A 15910-nucleotide genomic window follows, 5' to 3' on the forward strand; every position below is an offset into this window, starting at 1 on the left:
GACCCAGGAGTCAGCTCTGGGTATTTCCTATCTCTGTGAGGCCCTGATGCATGAGGCCTCCTGTCTCCATGGAGACGAATCTGTGATGTGCAAGGTATTGTCTCCAATAGCCCTGGAAAGTGTCACTGTATGATGTGCAAGAAGGAAAAGGTAATGCCTGGTGGGAGGGGTGGTGCACCCTATCTTCCTGGGGAAGGAAGAAGCAGAGAGAAGAGAATTTATTGTGAGGCTCAGGCCCCCCCCCCCCCCCAGGACAACAGTAAAGGAAAGGGGTGGGCAGCACCAGCAGCACCAGAGGATGCTGCTGCGTCTCACAGTTCTAAAGGAAGTGTCCTGTGAGTATGGCCTGCTCCGTGTCCTCTCGGACCAGATGGCAGGGAATGGGACACAAGGGAAGGATTATTGTACCCATTTCAGCTCAGAGATGGTGTTTTTGCCATGTGAGCTGAGACAGGCCCTCTGCTGCCGCCTCAAGACTATACTGACTCTGCCTTCTGTTCTCCACATTCCCACCTGTCCCCTGGGGCATTCAGAAAGTCAATGCCAGCAGTGATGTGGGGCAACTGCAGCCTCTGTGAGAAAGGGAGACTGGCCCAGCTGCACGGGGCCCAGAGTTTACTGGTAATCGTGAGAGAGACACTAGGCTCTTTCTGCACAGGAGACGGCAGTAGGAGCTGTCAGTGCCCAGAGATTGCAGCTACTGCACCAACACTGACCCCATTCAACCACCCCCATTGCATGCCAGTCATTGCCATCCCCATGGTTGTGCTCCATTATTCTGATATGCTGGATATCAGGGGCAAGAAATTCAGTGAGCATCCACTCAGGGCTGCCATGTACCTCCCCACGAGGCCCAGCCTAGACTACAGCATGGCAATCCTTTTCATCTTGGCAGTGGGCACCGTCATGATTGGTGGCTACTGGGCAGAGTTTGTGGTGGCAGCAAAACCTCAGCACACAGAGCACCAGGATGAAGAGGACGAGGAATACAGTGACAAAGCGGTTGACTGCACCCTCACCATGATCTGTGTTACCATAGCAACGTTCTCCTCGCTGCTACGCTTCTCTATTGCTTCCACAATCACTTTGTGAGTGTCGTGATTGGGATATTCTGCTGCATTTCTTCCAAAGCTCTCTACAGTTGCCTCTCTCCTTTTGTGAGAAGAATCCCACTTGGAGAATGCAAGATCCACTTGCCCTGTTTACACAAGAGCACACAAGTTCGGATGCTTCTGAAAGCATCTTGCAGCTCCATCACTCTGCTCTGGTGGGTTTTCCGAAATGAGGACCGGTGGGCATGGATCCTACAGGATGCTCTAGGTGTGGCCTACTACCTCTTCATGATCAAATCCATCCACATGCCTACTATGAAGAATTGCACCTTTTATGTATTGGCTTTTCTGGTGGCTGATGTGCTTTACATATTCATCTCTCCTTTCCTAGCCCAATCTCGGGGGAGTATTATGGAGGTAGCAGCTCTCCACCCCTCAGACTCTGCCATAAATGAAAAGATGTCATTTGGTACTGAAGGTTCCAAATTTAAACTCCTCTCCATTGGATCTCTGTGGCAAGGCATGCAAGATCCTAGGATTAGGGGATATCCTCAGTCCATGTTTCCTTGTAACATACTGCCACAAATTTGATATTCAGGTACAGTCATCCAAAGTCTATTATGTTGCTAGCACTATAGCTTATGGCATTGGTCTTCTAGGAACCTTTGGTGTCAGAGCATTGCTACAGATAGGCCAACCCGCTCTACTGTATTTGGTGCCCTGTATGCTTATCACTAGCCTTTTTGTTGCTCTTTGGTGCCAGGAGCTCACATTATTCTGGACAGATCGTGGCTTTGAGACGAACCTACCTCATCTCCCTTTGGAGAAGGCTCCTACCAGCAATCCACATCTCTCAAATAATTCTATGCACCAACATCTCAACAAGAGCGAGAAAGCAAGAAAAGACCGATCCCATCCTCAGCTGAAAAAGACCACAGAAATGAATGATCACAAAGTGAACACAAGTGAGCTCAGTTCCATGCCGTACACAGAAGAACCAACCAGCCAAACTGGGGGTGACCGTGTGCGAGAAATCTTCTGAGCAGAAAAGAGCAAACTGAACTAGATAATGCAACTCACTGGATTCGATCATATGATCACAAACTTCAACGTCCCTCATCATGTGTGTGAAATAGAGGATGATTTAAAAGGTTTCTCATCTATGATTGTCAGTGATCATTTTAGTGGCCATTGCCTTCTTGTTTTCTATGTCATTTTCCAGGTTTTAACTAAGGCAGCAAGCTGGGAAGGAAATTACAGAAGCCCTAGCACTATCAGCAGCAAGCAGTGTAATTACTATTACCCACCTCCCCCCACCACAAAAGGTTCTGTGCTCCCCTCCAAAATTGAAGGATTCCACAACTGTGGCTTTCATGGGTTTCAACAATCAGCCGTCGGTACCATAGGGAACAATAGGGAAAAAGTGACAGAACTCCGGCCCTCGCAATCATGTTACCTTTTCATAGCTAGCTACATCAGGCAAAAGGCCAAGAATCTTGCTGAAAACAAACAAACCTGAAGTTATCGTTTACATTTATCATCCCTCAAAATTAGGGAGGGGTATTGTGGCCATAGATTTCACAGACTCCAAAGGCAAGTTCAGCTTGTGTTGGCCTGGTTTGGTTATCTGCTACCTTTGTTCACTGGGTTCACCTACTAGTCACGTGGTTGCAGTTGTTTCTTCCTTCCCTCTGAGATAGGCAACCAGCACTTCTTCCTGCAATCTGGCCCAAATAGTCATCTGAGCCCTAGAGGCACCTCTTAAAGTCTACTTAGTATCTGGCAGAAGTGTGATGTTTCCCTTCTCCAATGGGCAGGTTAGCTGGCAGAAGGAAATGAGTGGTTGAGATTGTGATTGTGGCCTATGAACTCATCTGCTCTCAAGAGGGGCCGAGCTCATCTCCAGAAAATATCCTTGTAGTGCAAAGAGTTGAGAAGAGCCCATTTAGCCCTGATCTAGGAGTTGCCCTAAAGAGTCCCTTCCTGAAATCCAACTGCAAACCACAGAAAAACCAGGAAAAGGATCTGCGTTCAATGACAGGCAGCTCTCGCTGTGTCCCTGCCTTCCCCACCAGTGTAGAGCCCGCCCCCATCCAGTAGCTGCTAACGTGCCTGCATCCCAGGTGAGTTCATCAATACGTTCTGAATAGCTACAGCCCCTTTTTAGGAATTACCTTCCCTGTATCTCTCTTGGAGCCTCTCCAGGAAGTGTGTTTAAGTGAGCTGACCTGAACTAAAAGTGTCTCACCTCTTCCTTCATTGAGGATTTGCCCATAATGCCAGCAGAGGAGCCTCTAGGTACATTTTAGGTATACAGTGCTCTGGGCAGAGAAAAGAAGTCTGACAGAGTGTGGGTATCCTCAGGAGGAAGCTATGTGTGGACAACAATATAGCAGTCTCCTGAGCTTACAGCCTTAGAATCATCTTTGGGTCCTATTTTTGCAGGCGTCAAAGCAAAATTTAAGGACTGCACAAATGTGTGCAAAGTTCTTCCTCCTTTTACACTGCTCTAGTCACCATATCCAACAGTTACGAGGCTAACGCATGAAACCAATGCAATAGCTAGCCCCCAAAATGTGCTTTTTTAAAATGACATTAGAGACAGTTCAAAATACTTCCTCTCCAGAGTTTTACATCTTAAGTTTTTATTTCCTATTTATGATATTCTCTCCACTATAGGTTGAGCTTCCTTTAAAACACAGAAGCAAAAAAGCCTCAGATGTCAAGCATGAAATGAATATATTGACAAACCAGACTAACTTACAACAGCATTTACATTTCTAAAATTATGCAAAAGTGGAGGGAAAGTCTCCACAATGATATGATCAAAAATCATAACTGAGAACAAATGTCTCAAGCTGTTATAGTAGTTGAAATACTTAGGCTGAAAACCAACGTACCCAGACCTAAAAGACAATCCCAAACAAGTAAAATAAACATAAATGATTACTAACTAATTATGTCATTTATGTTTATTGAAGGACTACTTGGTTTTGGATTTCTAAAGGCTCCTGATCTCAGATGCATTTACCCTACATTGTCATTTTGCATCATATCTTTTTTAGATTTTGACCTCAGCTCTTTAGAACTCTTAGCACTTTTGCTCAATGTGGCATGACAATTACCAGGCACTGGAGAACTCAGAGAGGCTTCCTACACTCAGATATACATGAGAGCAGAGGGTGAAGTCTGATCAGAAAACTCCTTTAATTGTATAAAAGAGCAAGAGATTTTGCAGGCAACAACTCCTCTCCCCATTACTCCCAGTTTCCCTCAAACTACCAGGGCAGTGGGGGTGGGAGGTGAATCTCTCTCTCTAGTGCTCACACACAGAGATAGACTACTGAGATATACAGCTCTGGATGCTAATTCTAGTTGGCTTATTTATTAAGGGAAAACTTTAATATAACCCAGCTATTAGGAATTGATGAACAAGTGATGCGTAGATTGATTAGCTGTCCTTAGACTCCTTCTCCTCTTTACCATTAATAAGGTCTGACTGATGGTTATTTTTTCTAAGTTGTTTACTACAAAGAGACCAGAACTTGATAGACAGTATGGAGGGAAGAGTTTCAACAAAGAGCTCAAAGGAGGAACCAGGCTGCTTAGTCTGAGGTTTAAAATGGCAATTTAAATGAGTGAAAGAACGGAGGCGGTCACTGTATGTGATTAAGGGAGAAACAGTGCCAGGTCTTCAGATATAAAGGTGATGGCCACAGTGTAAAAACCTGGGGGCTGTGGAGGGACAGGAAGAGAAAGATATTTAAATGTTTCCCATCTTTCCCTATCTTGCTAACGAAAGGACCCTTTGGCATCTCTGGTTGATACACTGAGGACTGGAGAACTTTGTTCCATTTGTCACATGGTTCCACAATTTGTCACATCTCTCAAAATAATGCACCACATACAGAGTAGGGGACTTTAAGGTCTCGTCCTGCTTATACTGAAGTCAATGACAAAATCTCCATTGACTTCAGTGACATAGGATCAGGCTCTAAATCTCTTTCTCTTCCCCCATTTGTTCATAAACACTTGTTGTTTGATTGTGCAAAATACTAAGTGGCCAGTGGCTAATTACTGCTCCCCACCTTCAAGGAATAAGGGACAGTTCTTAAAAATATGTGGTAGAGCTGAGAGATTCTTTGGGGACTAGATTTGGAAAAATAGCAAGAGAGGATGATTCAGCTGTGATATGAAAAGCAGCACTTTACTGCCCCAGGTTTATAGGATTACTGTTCCTAGAGGGCCTTCCTGTAGAGCTGTATTTGGCTGTGGTGATAACAGAATTAAGAAAGGGAGGAGGTCTTTTATCATATCTTTTCAGTGCTATGGGGATAAAGATATGGAGTTTCTCTTTACTGTGGGTAGATATCAAATACTTTTTCATTATACCCAAATATCCTATTATTCTCAATGATTTAACAGTGAAAATGCAATATGATGCTGCAGCTGCACTCTCACACTTCATTGTCACAGTTATTGTAGAGCCGTTCAACAGCCTCAGCTGGTGTAGATCCATTAAGTTAAGTGAGTTACACTGATTTACACCCACTGAGGATTTGCCCAATATTTTCTATATTTTAAGATCCTATTAGTGATCATGGCTACCGAACACCTGGGAGAGTATTAGTTTTTCAGAGATTTTAAGGCCAGAAAGGACCATTACAATCACTTAGTTGGACCTCCTGTATAGCACCGGCCAGAGAACCTCCCCCAGTAACATCTGCATCAAGCACATAACTTTTGTTTGAGCTATAGCCTATCCTTTAGAAAGATTCAGTCTTAATCTAAAGCCCTCATGTGTCCTTACATAAGTTGTTCCAATGGTGAATTACCCTTATTGTTAATTGTGTGTCGTATTCTTAGGGTGAATTTGTCTTGCTTCACTGGCTCTCACTACACCCTTTTCTGCTATCTACTATCAGAACATTTTTTCCCAAGTAGGTACTTGTAGATTGTGATCAAGTTATTTTTCAATTCAATTTTTTTAAATAGAGTATATATTAATATAGCATAAAAATTTTAATCAAAATGAAACATTGCAAGGGATCCCAAACTAAACATTTTCAGCATTTTCCTTCATGGAGAATTTCAAAGTGTCCAGGTGTCATTCAATTGTGGAACAAACTCAGATTTTGAAATCTCTAAATCCTTCATGCAACAGAATTTCTGTCCTCCACACAGCTCTATAGCAGATCCTTAGTCATCCTTCTAGGGCCTGATCCAGTTTCCATTGAACTTAATAGGACCCTTCCCACTGACTACAATGGGAAGTGGACTGGGCCTTTACTTAATGTAGGGTGTCTTGAGGTTGTGTCTGTGAGGCAGTGGAACATGGGGGTAGGGGAAGGATTAGAGGGTGGGAACCAGAAGATTAAAGAAGAATCCTTTGTACAGAGTGCGCTTCTCTCAAAACAAATGAAAAACTAATAGAAAAATGTACTGGATGACTATGCACTAGGTAACCATAGAGCTGCCTATAAGAGCTCCGATATTGGCCTAGGGGAGAGTTGTAGATTAGTGTGAAATTTGTGAACCAGTATTAATGAAACGTCCAGAGCCAATAGCAACACCTTTCATATGGACAACATCATTTGAAATTATATGGAAATGCATTATTTCTCATAGGAGAAGCTCCCTAAAATCTGCCTATAATTTGAAGCCTGACAGTTTTAGATAGTGTAATTGAAGAAAATGAAGGAAATGATGAGGGAATGTCATGGAAGATCATCTATTTCCCATGATATAAATAACAATCTCAACCTACTCTGCATGTTAACACTTGGTATTTACCTCATCTCTTATTTACAGAAATATGTTCACTTTATTCTCCTCCCATAAAAGCTGAAAGTGAAAATTTGGGTTAGTTCATCCTGCTCCAACAAAGCAACTCCAAAAAAACAGTGTATATGGATCAGCCTGAAATGTCTCCTTTTGTACAATTCTTCAGATCTTAAATTACATCTGACTTCATTTGGAAGAAAAGGTAAAAGGGAAATGTATTTTGCATATAAAAAATAGTCAATAGGACAACTCACATGCTTAAAGTGAAAGTCTGCTGCATCAGGATTTAGTATTTAGAGGCAGGGACTAGGAGCCAGGGACTTGGTTCTGTTGGGGAAATCATTTAGCTGCAGACTTTCAAAAGTGACTTCTGGTTTTGGATGCTCCAAGTGATACACAGTGGGCCTGGACTTTCAAAAGTGCTGAACACCCCAAAATCCAGTGAAAGTCAATAGAAGCTGCTGGTGCTCAGGTGTTGCAAGCAAGGCACCCAAAAACAGAGGTACCACAAACCAGTGGCCATGTTCTAAAAATATGAACCATGATCTCCCTGTGACTCACTTTGTGCATCCGTAAACTGTAGATTACATCCACGCCAATGTGAAATTTCTGAGATCCTCACATGAAAGGTGCAATACAGCTGCAAAGCATGATCACATATAAGGTACCCGGAGCTAAATTTTGAAAGGGCTTCATGGGAGGCACAAGCTAAGAAAAGTATTACATCATTTTGTAACCTCACAGGGCTTTGCAAATCATCTAATCCTGATCACAGAGTAAGGATAACATATTCAAAAATGCACATGTGGTTGATTAAATCCCAGTACCATAGTAGTTGCTTTTTTTCTATATCAGCATCTCTATCGTGCATCTGGTACCCATAATCCAAATTACACCTTGTATATCCCCGCACATGTAATGATATTACCTCAGCCTTCGGCAATTAAAGTATTATCCTTCTCCGTTAGTTTAACTGAGTGTTAAATGACTTGCAGATGCAGACAAATAGAGATCACAGAGTATGTCTGGACTATTATGGAGCAGTTAGAAATCCCTGAAAATACGGTATGTGCAATAAAGAAGAGTTAACATTGCTATTGGAATCTTAACTTTTGTTCTTCCTATAGTTTTATATTCAAATTTGCAATCTTAATGTTGCATCAGCACAGGCTTCTGTATGTAGACAAGGCCTCAGAGTAGAATTTGGCACTATATCGTAACGGAAGGGGGAAGAGTGGCGATTGTATGTTCCAACTTAACTTTCACATGTTCTTTCTAGATATTTCCATTGAGGTATTTAATATGGGCAGTGTGTATTTTTGTTAATAAACATTAAATATTTTCTCTGTGTATACACACACACACACACACAGACACACACACACACACACATATTCATTCTATTTCCAGGAGACATAGCCCCATCCGAATATATTTAAGTCAGTGCAATGAGAACTATAAAGAATTCTTGTGACACTGCTTTTAAAATAAAATACTTCATTTGTATTCTTCCATGAGATGGAAGCAAATGTGAACAGCATCTCAATAAATTCCTAAAGGACAGCTTGAGAGTCATGAGTAATTGAGTTTGCCAAACATAGCTGGGGAAAATATGGAGAAGTAAATGTAAAGTTGTCTATCCTGCTAGAGAGAGAATGCAGACAACTGAAAACTCAGTTAAATATCGAATGGAGTAACTGATAGTTACTGTTAACCTGTGCTTCCTATGGAAACATTGAAAGTACTGATTTCTAATTAATGTTCATTATGCAAAACTATCATAAGCAAGCTTAAAATGTAGTCAATGATTACATTAACTGCTGATCAACTCTGTTTCGAAATGGACAAAACCTGACACTCTTAAGCATATCTTGACTCAGTACTCTGGCACTGATCCAGCCAAACGTGATTAATTTTGTTGCTTGGACCACCTTCTCTAGTTCTAAACATTTGTGTGATCCATTGTTATTTGCTGCGTGCACAGTTTATATTGGTCATTTGTTAAGTGTTGACAATGTGTTTGACTCTCTACAAGGCATAAAAGTACAGAAAACAATTACAGGGTTTTTGTTTGTTTGTTTTGAGAGGGAGAGTTGCTAAAGGTTTAGTTTTAGTAACCAGATATGCATAGCTTAACTTTTCTTTATGAGTTGACCAATTCCAGTGTGGGTTAACGGTCCTGGTAGGAAACCAAGACATCTTGGTAAGGGCTAATTTTCTCACTGTTCCCAGGGTTGAAAAGCTTGGCAAAGTGGCAAATGTCTGGAATGGCAATCTTCAATTTAGTTTGCTACTGTTCAACTCTCAGGTGTACCATCTTATACAAATCTTCAATTATGTATTAATTTCAATGTTACATGCAGTACACAAGAGCTGCTCATTAAAAATTGGTCTGTATTTTATCAATTCTATTTAGTATTAATTATAATGCAACATTCACTGGAAGAGGCCACCAGATGATGATGATATTTTACATAACTAAGCAATAATTTGCTAGCAAGAGGAAATACCTTTACGGGTTTAAACTCTAAATAAATCAGTTAGAAAAAACAAGCCAGTAGCACATGAATCACAAAGAAGCCATTAATGCAGGTGATGGAAGAAGTGTCATTCAGTAGTTAGAGCAAGCAGCTAGGAGTTAGGAATCCTGGGTTATCCCCCCAATGTCCTGCATGTTGAGTCTAGTTCAACCACAGCTATCAGACTTGAAGCAGTTGTTAATTGTGGCAAGTCTTATGGCCTGGGTTATGCAAAACCTCAGACTAGATGCTCACAATAGTCCCTTCTGGCGTTAAAATCTATTAGTCTATGGAGGGGCTGGGGAAATGAAGTCATAGGCACCAGCCTCCCTCTCTCCCCCCTTAGGCCAGTGAAGGAGAGTATTGCCATGGAGGTAGGTGTCAGTCCCCATTTGCCATTTCTTTCTCCCCTGATCTGATTGGCTCTCCTCCCTTTCACCCACACAGGGAAAATAGGGTCCCTGTTATAGAGCGATCATTTTTAATTCGATATCCTACAGCAACATTTGGTTTAAATGACGGGGAGAGAAGTTGCTTTTAACCGTTAATATATCTATGTTGTTCAAGGAGAAAAAAAGGCATCTCGCACCAGTGGTGTTCAGTGCCTGGCTGAGTCATACTGGGCAGTCCCCTCTGAAGCAAGTTATAGAGATCCTGTTCTCTCCGTGAAGTCTAGCCCAGCTACCACTGCAATCAGTGGGCATTTTGCCCTTGACTTCAGTAAAAACCAGATCAGGCTCTGCGTCTGGGTCTGCTACTATGCAGCGATTAATCAGTCAACCACAACGATGCAAATGAGACTTTTAAACTGTGTAGGGGAGAATCTGCTTGTCTCCCCGACAAGCCGCACAGAGGAGAACAGCAACCTATTGGCAATTGGTTGTGACTAATTAAGTGAGCTAAATGCATGAGCAGCTTAATAAACAGTGATAGCGGATTGCTAAACAACTACTAACTGCTAATTGCAAAAGTTTCTGAAGCCTTTTGACATGGACTTTGGTTAGTTACACACAAAGCTGCCTAGAGGAATAAATGAGTTGCCACTCACTGATGACTGCTTTCCACTGCAGAGCCCAGGAAGAAATTGGAAAAGAAAAGTGTAAAGCAGCTAAAAAAAGGAGATTGCCAAAGCAAAAACGCCTTCTTAAAAAGGAGCCCAGTCCTGGGATGGGACAAATACAGCCACAATGCAAAGGAAGAACTGCATCAGTGAAGATGACTGTATATCTAATGGTTAGAGCAAGGCACTTGACTTGATAAAGAATAGAAAGCCCCACTAGTCTCCTGTGTGTTTGGCAGGAATACTCAAGGACTATGCCCTTTATTTAAGAGGCCACAGTCAGTTTAACTTTAGGCAGAGTAATAAAGTCCTTTGGTACAAGTAGGTCTTGATAGGGAATTCCCACTCCATCTTAGTCACACCCTCATAAGCCAGGTAAGAAGAAAATACACAGTTCTTCAACTTTGCAATTTTTATTGTATTACTGTACTTGGCGGGGGCGGGGGAAGGATTGGAAACCAAAACCCCTATGAAGTTACCGCTCCACTGATGCTTAATTCTGGGAAGCTTAGTTGAGAGGTCACACTCAAAGTCCCAGCTTTCGAGATTTCTCCTCTTCAGAGGATCCAGATGGGAGACTCTCATGAGAAGTTTTAAGACTTGCTGCTGCCCCTTGAAGAGCTGATTGTGAGCAATCCTTCACCCATCCCTGGACCAAACCACTCAGAGAAATGGCCAGGGGAGAGCGCGTTTAGCGTACCGGGGCAACAGAAGGGACCGTCTGCAGGAAGTCATCCTGCCTACCTGCCTGAGGCAATGGGAGCCCCTTTGTGGCTACGTCTTCACTGGGGGGGGGATGGATTTAAGATACGCAAATTCAGCTACGTGAATAGCGTAGCTGAATTCGACGTATCCAAGCCGACTTACCCTGCTGTGAGGACGGCGGCAAATCGACCACCGCGGCTCCCCCGTCGACGGCGCTTACTCCTACCTGCGCTGGTGGAGTACAAGCGTCGATTTGGGGATCGATTGTCGGAATGCTTGTGGGACTTGTGGAGGGGATAGTAGGAAGGGAAGGGGTCTGAATCACTTCCCCCCACACCCTCTGCTGCTGGGTTGGAGCTGAGTGGGGACCAACTGCACAGAATGAGGAGTGAGCCAGGAGTGGTATCAGAGGTTGCAGGAGCTGGCACCTTTCATGGCAGCTGAGATCTTGCAAGACAGACCGCTTGTGGGAAGGGCCTTGCTTTGCAGCCTTCACCATCTCAGCAGTGCACAGAGCATGCCAGCTGGCAGCAGGAATAGCTCCCCTCCTGGTTGTTACAGGGGGAACTGCCTATCCATGAGGTTCAGAAAGCTCCTGTGAAGCTTTCCTGCCTGCTCTGCAAGCTGTAAGAATAGGGGTCCCAGGCCAGGGGGAAACAGAGGGGCTATGAGAAAAATCTTACCCCTCAGCTTCATGTCACTGATTCTGTTCTGGTCTCAGTGAAGGGAGCTTCCAACATGGCCAGGTAACTGCCTCAGTATGGATCTCACCTATGTGTCGGCTGGGAGCTGGGTTTCTGTGGCTTGCTCAGCCCCCTTGGTATGGGCCTCACCCACACAGTGGTTGGGAGCTGGTTCTGATGTGTCCTGGTCAACTGCCTCAACGTGGGCCTTGCCCATGGTAGCCGGGTTCCCTGCAGCCTGCTGTTCGTCTGCCATTTCAGAGAGGGTCGGGGGAGCAAACCCTACTCACAGGCAAAAAAAAAAAAAGTTTGTATTTAATTTAGCAATTTTGAGGACAAATCTTGACGCCAAATTAAAAACAGATAGTTAAAAATGCTGGGGAACTCCTCTGCAAGGGGAGCCCTCCATTCTGCTGCGTCTGCCGCTGGGAGACAGAGAATTCTTCTGGAGCAGGGGCGGCTCTATGTTTTTTGCCGCCCCAAGCACGGCAGGCAGGCGGCTTTTGGCGGCTTGCCTGCGGGCGGTCCGCTGTTCACGCGGATTCTGTGGCATGCCTGCGGGAAGTCTGCCGGTGCCGCGCCATCGGTGTCCCCGCCGCCGAATTGCCGCGGGACCGGCGGACCTCCTGCAGGCATGCCGCCGAAAGACGCCTGCCTGCCGCCCTCACAGCGACCGGCAGGCCGCCCCCCGTGGCTTGCCGCCCCAGGCATGCGCTTGCTGCGCTGGTGCCTGGAGCCGCCCCTGTTCCGGAGAGTTCTTCCCAAGGTGGGTCCTAAGCCCAGTCTCACAGCAAAGAGCTGGTCTGCCTCCAGTTACCCCACTGTGAATACAGTGACATGGAGGGGGCTGAGAATAAGAAATTGTTGACTTAGTGCTGCAAGGCGGGGAACCTGGCACGAGAACACCAAACTTGCATGACTTTTATTTTTAAGGTCTATGCATTGTATGTAATGTATTCCAGCAGACAGCCCTGCTCCTGGTAGATTACTTGCAGCTTGGCTTAGCATCTGGTTTTCAAAGAGCTCAGCACCTCGGAAAAATCAGAAGAAATATAATTAGTAATAAAGGTTTGACCAGCTCTGCACGTCTCCTGCAGTGTTACTTTGGGTACCTAAAGTATTTATAAAACAGCTGTCCCACCTAACTCCTTGGGCTTCCTGTCCCCAAGGAAATGTCTTGGAATTTCCGCCCTTATAGTATCGGGGACTAAAATGTATTGCCAATATGATTTCTGAAGTCGGTTCATAGATGCACCCTGCAGACTGCTACCACTAGAATTTCTATGACTGTTCTAAGTAGGACTGGCCAGAAAACAAAGATTTGTTTCACCACAAATTTCAAGGTTTTGACATTTTTCATTCCACATTAAAATGACACCTCTCCCCCTCACTGTAGGTGAGTCCCCTAACCACTGGGCTAGTAGCTTTCTGGGTGGGTCTCTCTCCCCGGACCTGAGAAACCTTATAAATGAAGTTTTAATCAAAATGGATACATTTCTGCAAAAAGTTTCAGTGTTGACAAGTCTGTTTTCTGACAAAAACATTTTATTCAAAAATATCCTGACCAGCTCTAGTTCTAAGTCTTTGACATGTTGTGAGCCTGGTTATATCATATGGCTTAGAAGATTTTGACATGTTCCTGTGTACAATGGAATACTCTTAAAGCAGCCAGAGCACTAGATGTGCCAAAGCACTAGAAGCCAGCCTGAATGTGAAGGTATTTCAAATGAATGCATCATTCAATTGTCAGCACTGGAATTTAGGTCCTCATTTTACCCTTAGAACTGATAAATCTTGGACAGTGACCGTTTTCCCACCTCACCTCCCTGTGCACCTCAACCCTGCATTAATGGCTTTAATGGTGAAGGGGTAGTTCAGTTTCTACATCCCATCAGTCACTGGTCTTTATGATGAGGGTGACAAACAATGGGGTCAGCTTCTGCTAACTGTGGGGGTGGATTTTATGGACCATGGGAGGGAAAACCAGCTCTTCTTACACAACATACGTCTGTGGAAGTCTTTCATCCCTCCTTCTATGACCCATGCTGTATGCCCATAGAGCAGTTCAGCATGTAGGCAGATTCTAACCTGCCTTTGATATGAAAAAAAAAAGGGATCAAAGTGTTCTATGCTAGGAACTTGCTTTTAGATGTAGAACTGTATTCAACAGAAAGAGTTCTTAGGGCCGATCGATCTGTGTTGTGGCTAGAGGTCGTTGTGAAATGGAGGTATTCATTCTGCAGAAAATTGACACACACACAAAAAGTTTTTCAGGTTTCCATGGAAATTTTTAAGCTTTCAGCAAAAAAGTAGAAATCCAAAATATTTTGGCTGAAAAACCAGAATATTTTGATTCTGAAATGCTGCACTGGTGCCGCGTGGGAGATGTAGTCCTGCAGAAGAATCCGACTTACAGAGGTGAATGGGAATGAGGCACTGAAACTACAACTCCCATGAAGCATCACAGTGGAATTTAAGAATCAAAACATTTTAGCTTGACTTAATCTTTCTTCAAAAAGCAAAAACTTTTCATGAACAGTTTCATTTAATCAAAAACCCAATTTTCCATCCAAGACAGCTTAGATGGAAAATTTTCAACCAGCCCTAGGTTTGTGACCATTGTAGTAGAGTTATGGAAGCCCGTTATACAGCTTTTCCACAGCCTTCCCTCCCTAGACAGTGAAACACGGTAGTTCTGCTTTGGGAGTCTTGTGCATCTTGGGGAGTATTATAATCATTATTGTTATGCAACAGTAGTACCTATGGTCCCCATTGTGCTAGACATTGCATAAGCGCAAAGAGATGGTCCCTGTCCTGAAGAGCGTACAGACTAAATGTAAGAGACAGAGGAAGTATTATTTTCCCCAACTATTAGATAGGGAACTGAGGCTCAGAGAGATGAAGTGACTTGCCTAAGGTCACACAAGGAGTCTGTGGCAGAGCCAGGAATTCAGCCCAGATCTCCCAAGTCCCAATTTCTTAACCGCAAAACCATCCACTGTGCAGTAGAAAAAAAGTTAGAATAACTATCTATAAAGCCAAATGCCTTAACAATGATAATATTTCAGTGTTCTCAGTCATAGAAATGTAGGCCTGGAAAGGACCTCCAGAGGTTATCTAGTCCAGCCCCCCATGCTGAGGTGGGACCAAGTAAACCTAAACCATCCCTGACAGGTAATAGTGTAACCTAGTTTTTAAAACTTCCAGTGATGGGGATTCCACAGCCTCCCTTGGAAGCTTTTTCCAGTACTTAGTACCCTAGTTTGAAAGTTTTTCCTAATATTTACCCTAAATCTCCCTTGCTTCAGATTAAGCCCTTTACTTCTTGTCCTACCTCCAATGGACATGGAGAACAACTGATAACAGTCCTCTTTATAACAGCTGTCAAAATATTTGAGAGCTTATCAGGTTCCTCCTCAAGTCTCCTTTTCTCCAGGCTAAACATACCTTTAAAAAAACAAACAAAAAAAACCACCTTTCCCTGATAGGTTATGTTTTCTAAACCTTTTCTCATTTTTGTTGCTCTACTCTGGACTCTCTCCAGTTCGTCTACATCTCGTCTACATGCGTCTGACGAAGTGGGTATTCACCCATGAAAGCTTATGCTCTGATACGTCTGTTAGTCTATAAGGTGCCACAGGACTCTTTGTCTCTGAGTGTGGCACCCAAAACTGGGAGTTGTACTCCATATTAGGTCTCACCAGTGCTGAGTAGAATGGGACAGTTACCTCCCAGGTCTTACATACGGCACTCCTGTTAATACAACAGTTGAGGAGTGTCCTTATCTCTAGGGCACCCACTTGTACATGGACGCAGCCTTACAGGAGACTTCACCTCTCATACAACCCAGCCCAGTGACTACTTCCTCAGCCATGATGGCCAGTCCCAGGCAGTGTCTTCTCCTGACTCTCTCATGGGGCTTTCTGTGGGTCAGCCCTCCAGCCAAGTCACATAAGAGCTCACACCCCTTCTGGGGTAATAAAAGGTCCAACTTAAAATCCACATCAGATCCCCAAACTAACAGTTCTTCTGCCCCACTAGAAACACTTTGGCTCATATAAGTGACCTGATTTTCTAAGGGACCAAGCACCTGCAATGTGAGCTGTA

At 43.8% G+C, this 15910-nt stretch overlaps 1 pseudogene; it reads left to right on the forward strand.

Annotated features, from left to right (window-relative positions):
* Nucleotides 1–298: 298 nt before the first annotated feature.
* On the forward strand, nucleotides 299–2094 carry LOC135879891 (signal peptide peptidase-like 2B; annotated as a pseudogene).
* The last annotated feature ends 13816 nt before the right edge of the window (nucleotides 2095–15910 follow it).

This window comes from Emys orbicularis, chromosome 6 (assembly GCF_028017835.1).
Source record: "Emys orbicularis isolate rEmyOrb1 chromosome 6, rEmyOrb1.hap1, whole genome shotgun sequence".
Taxonomy (NCBI): domain Eukaryota; kingdom Metazoa; phylum Chordata; order Testudines; family Emydidae; genus Emys; species Emys orbicularis.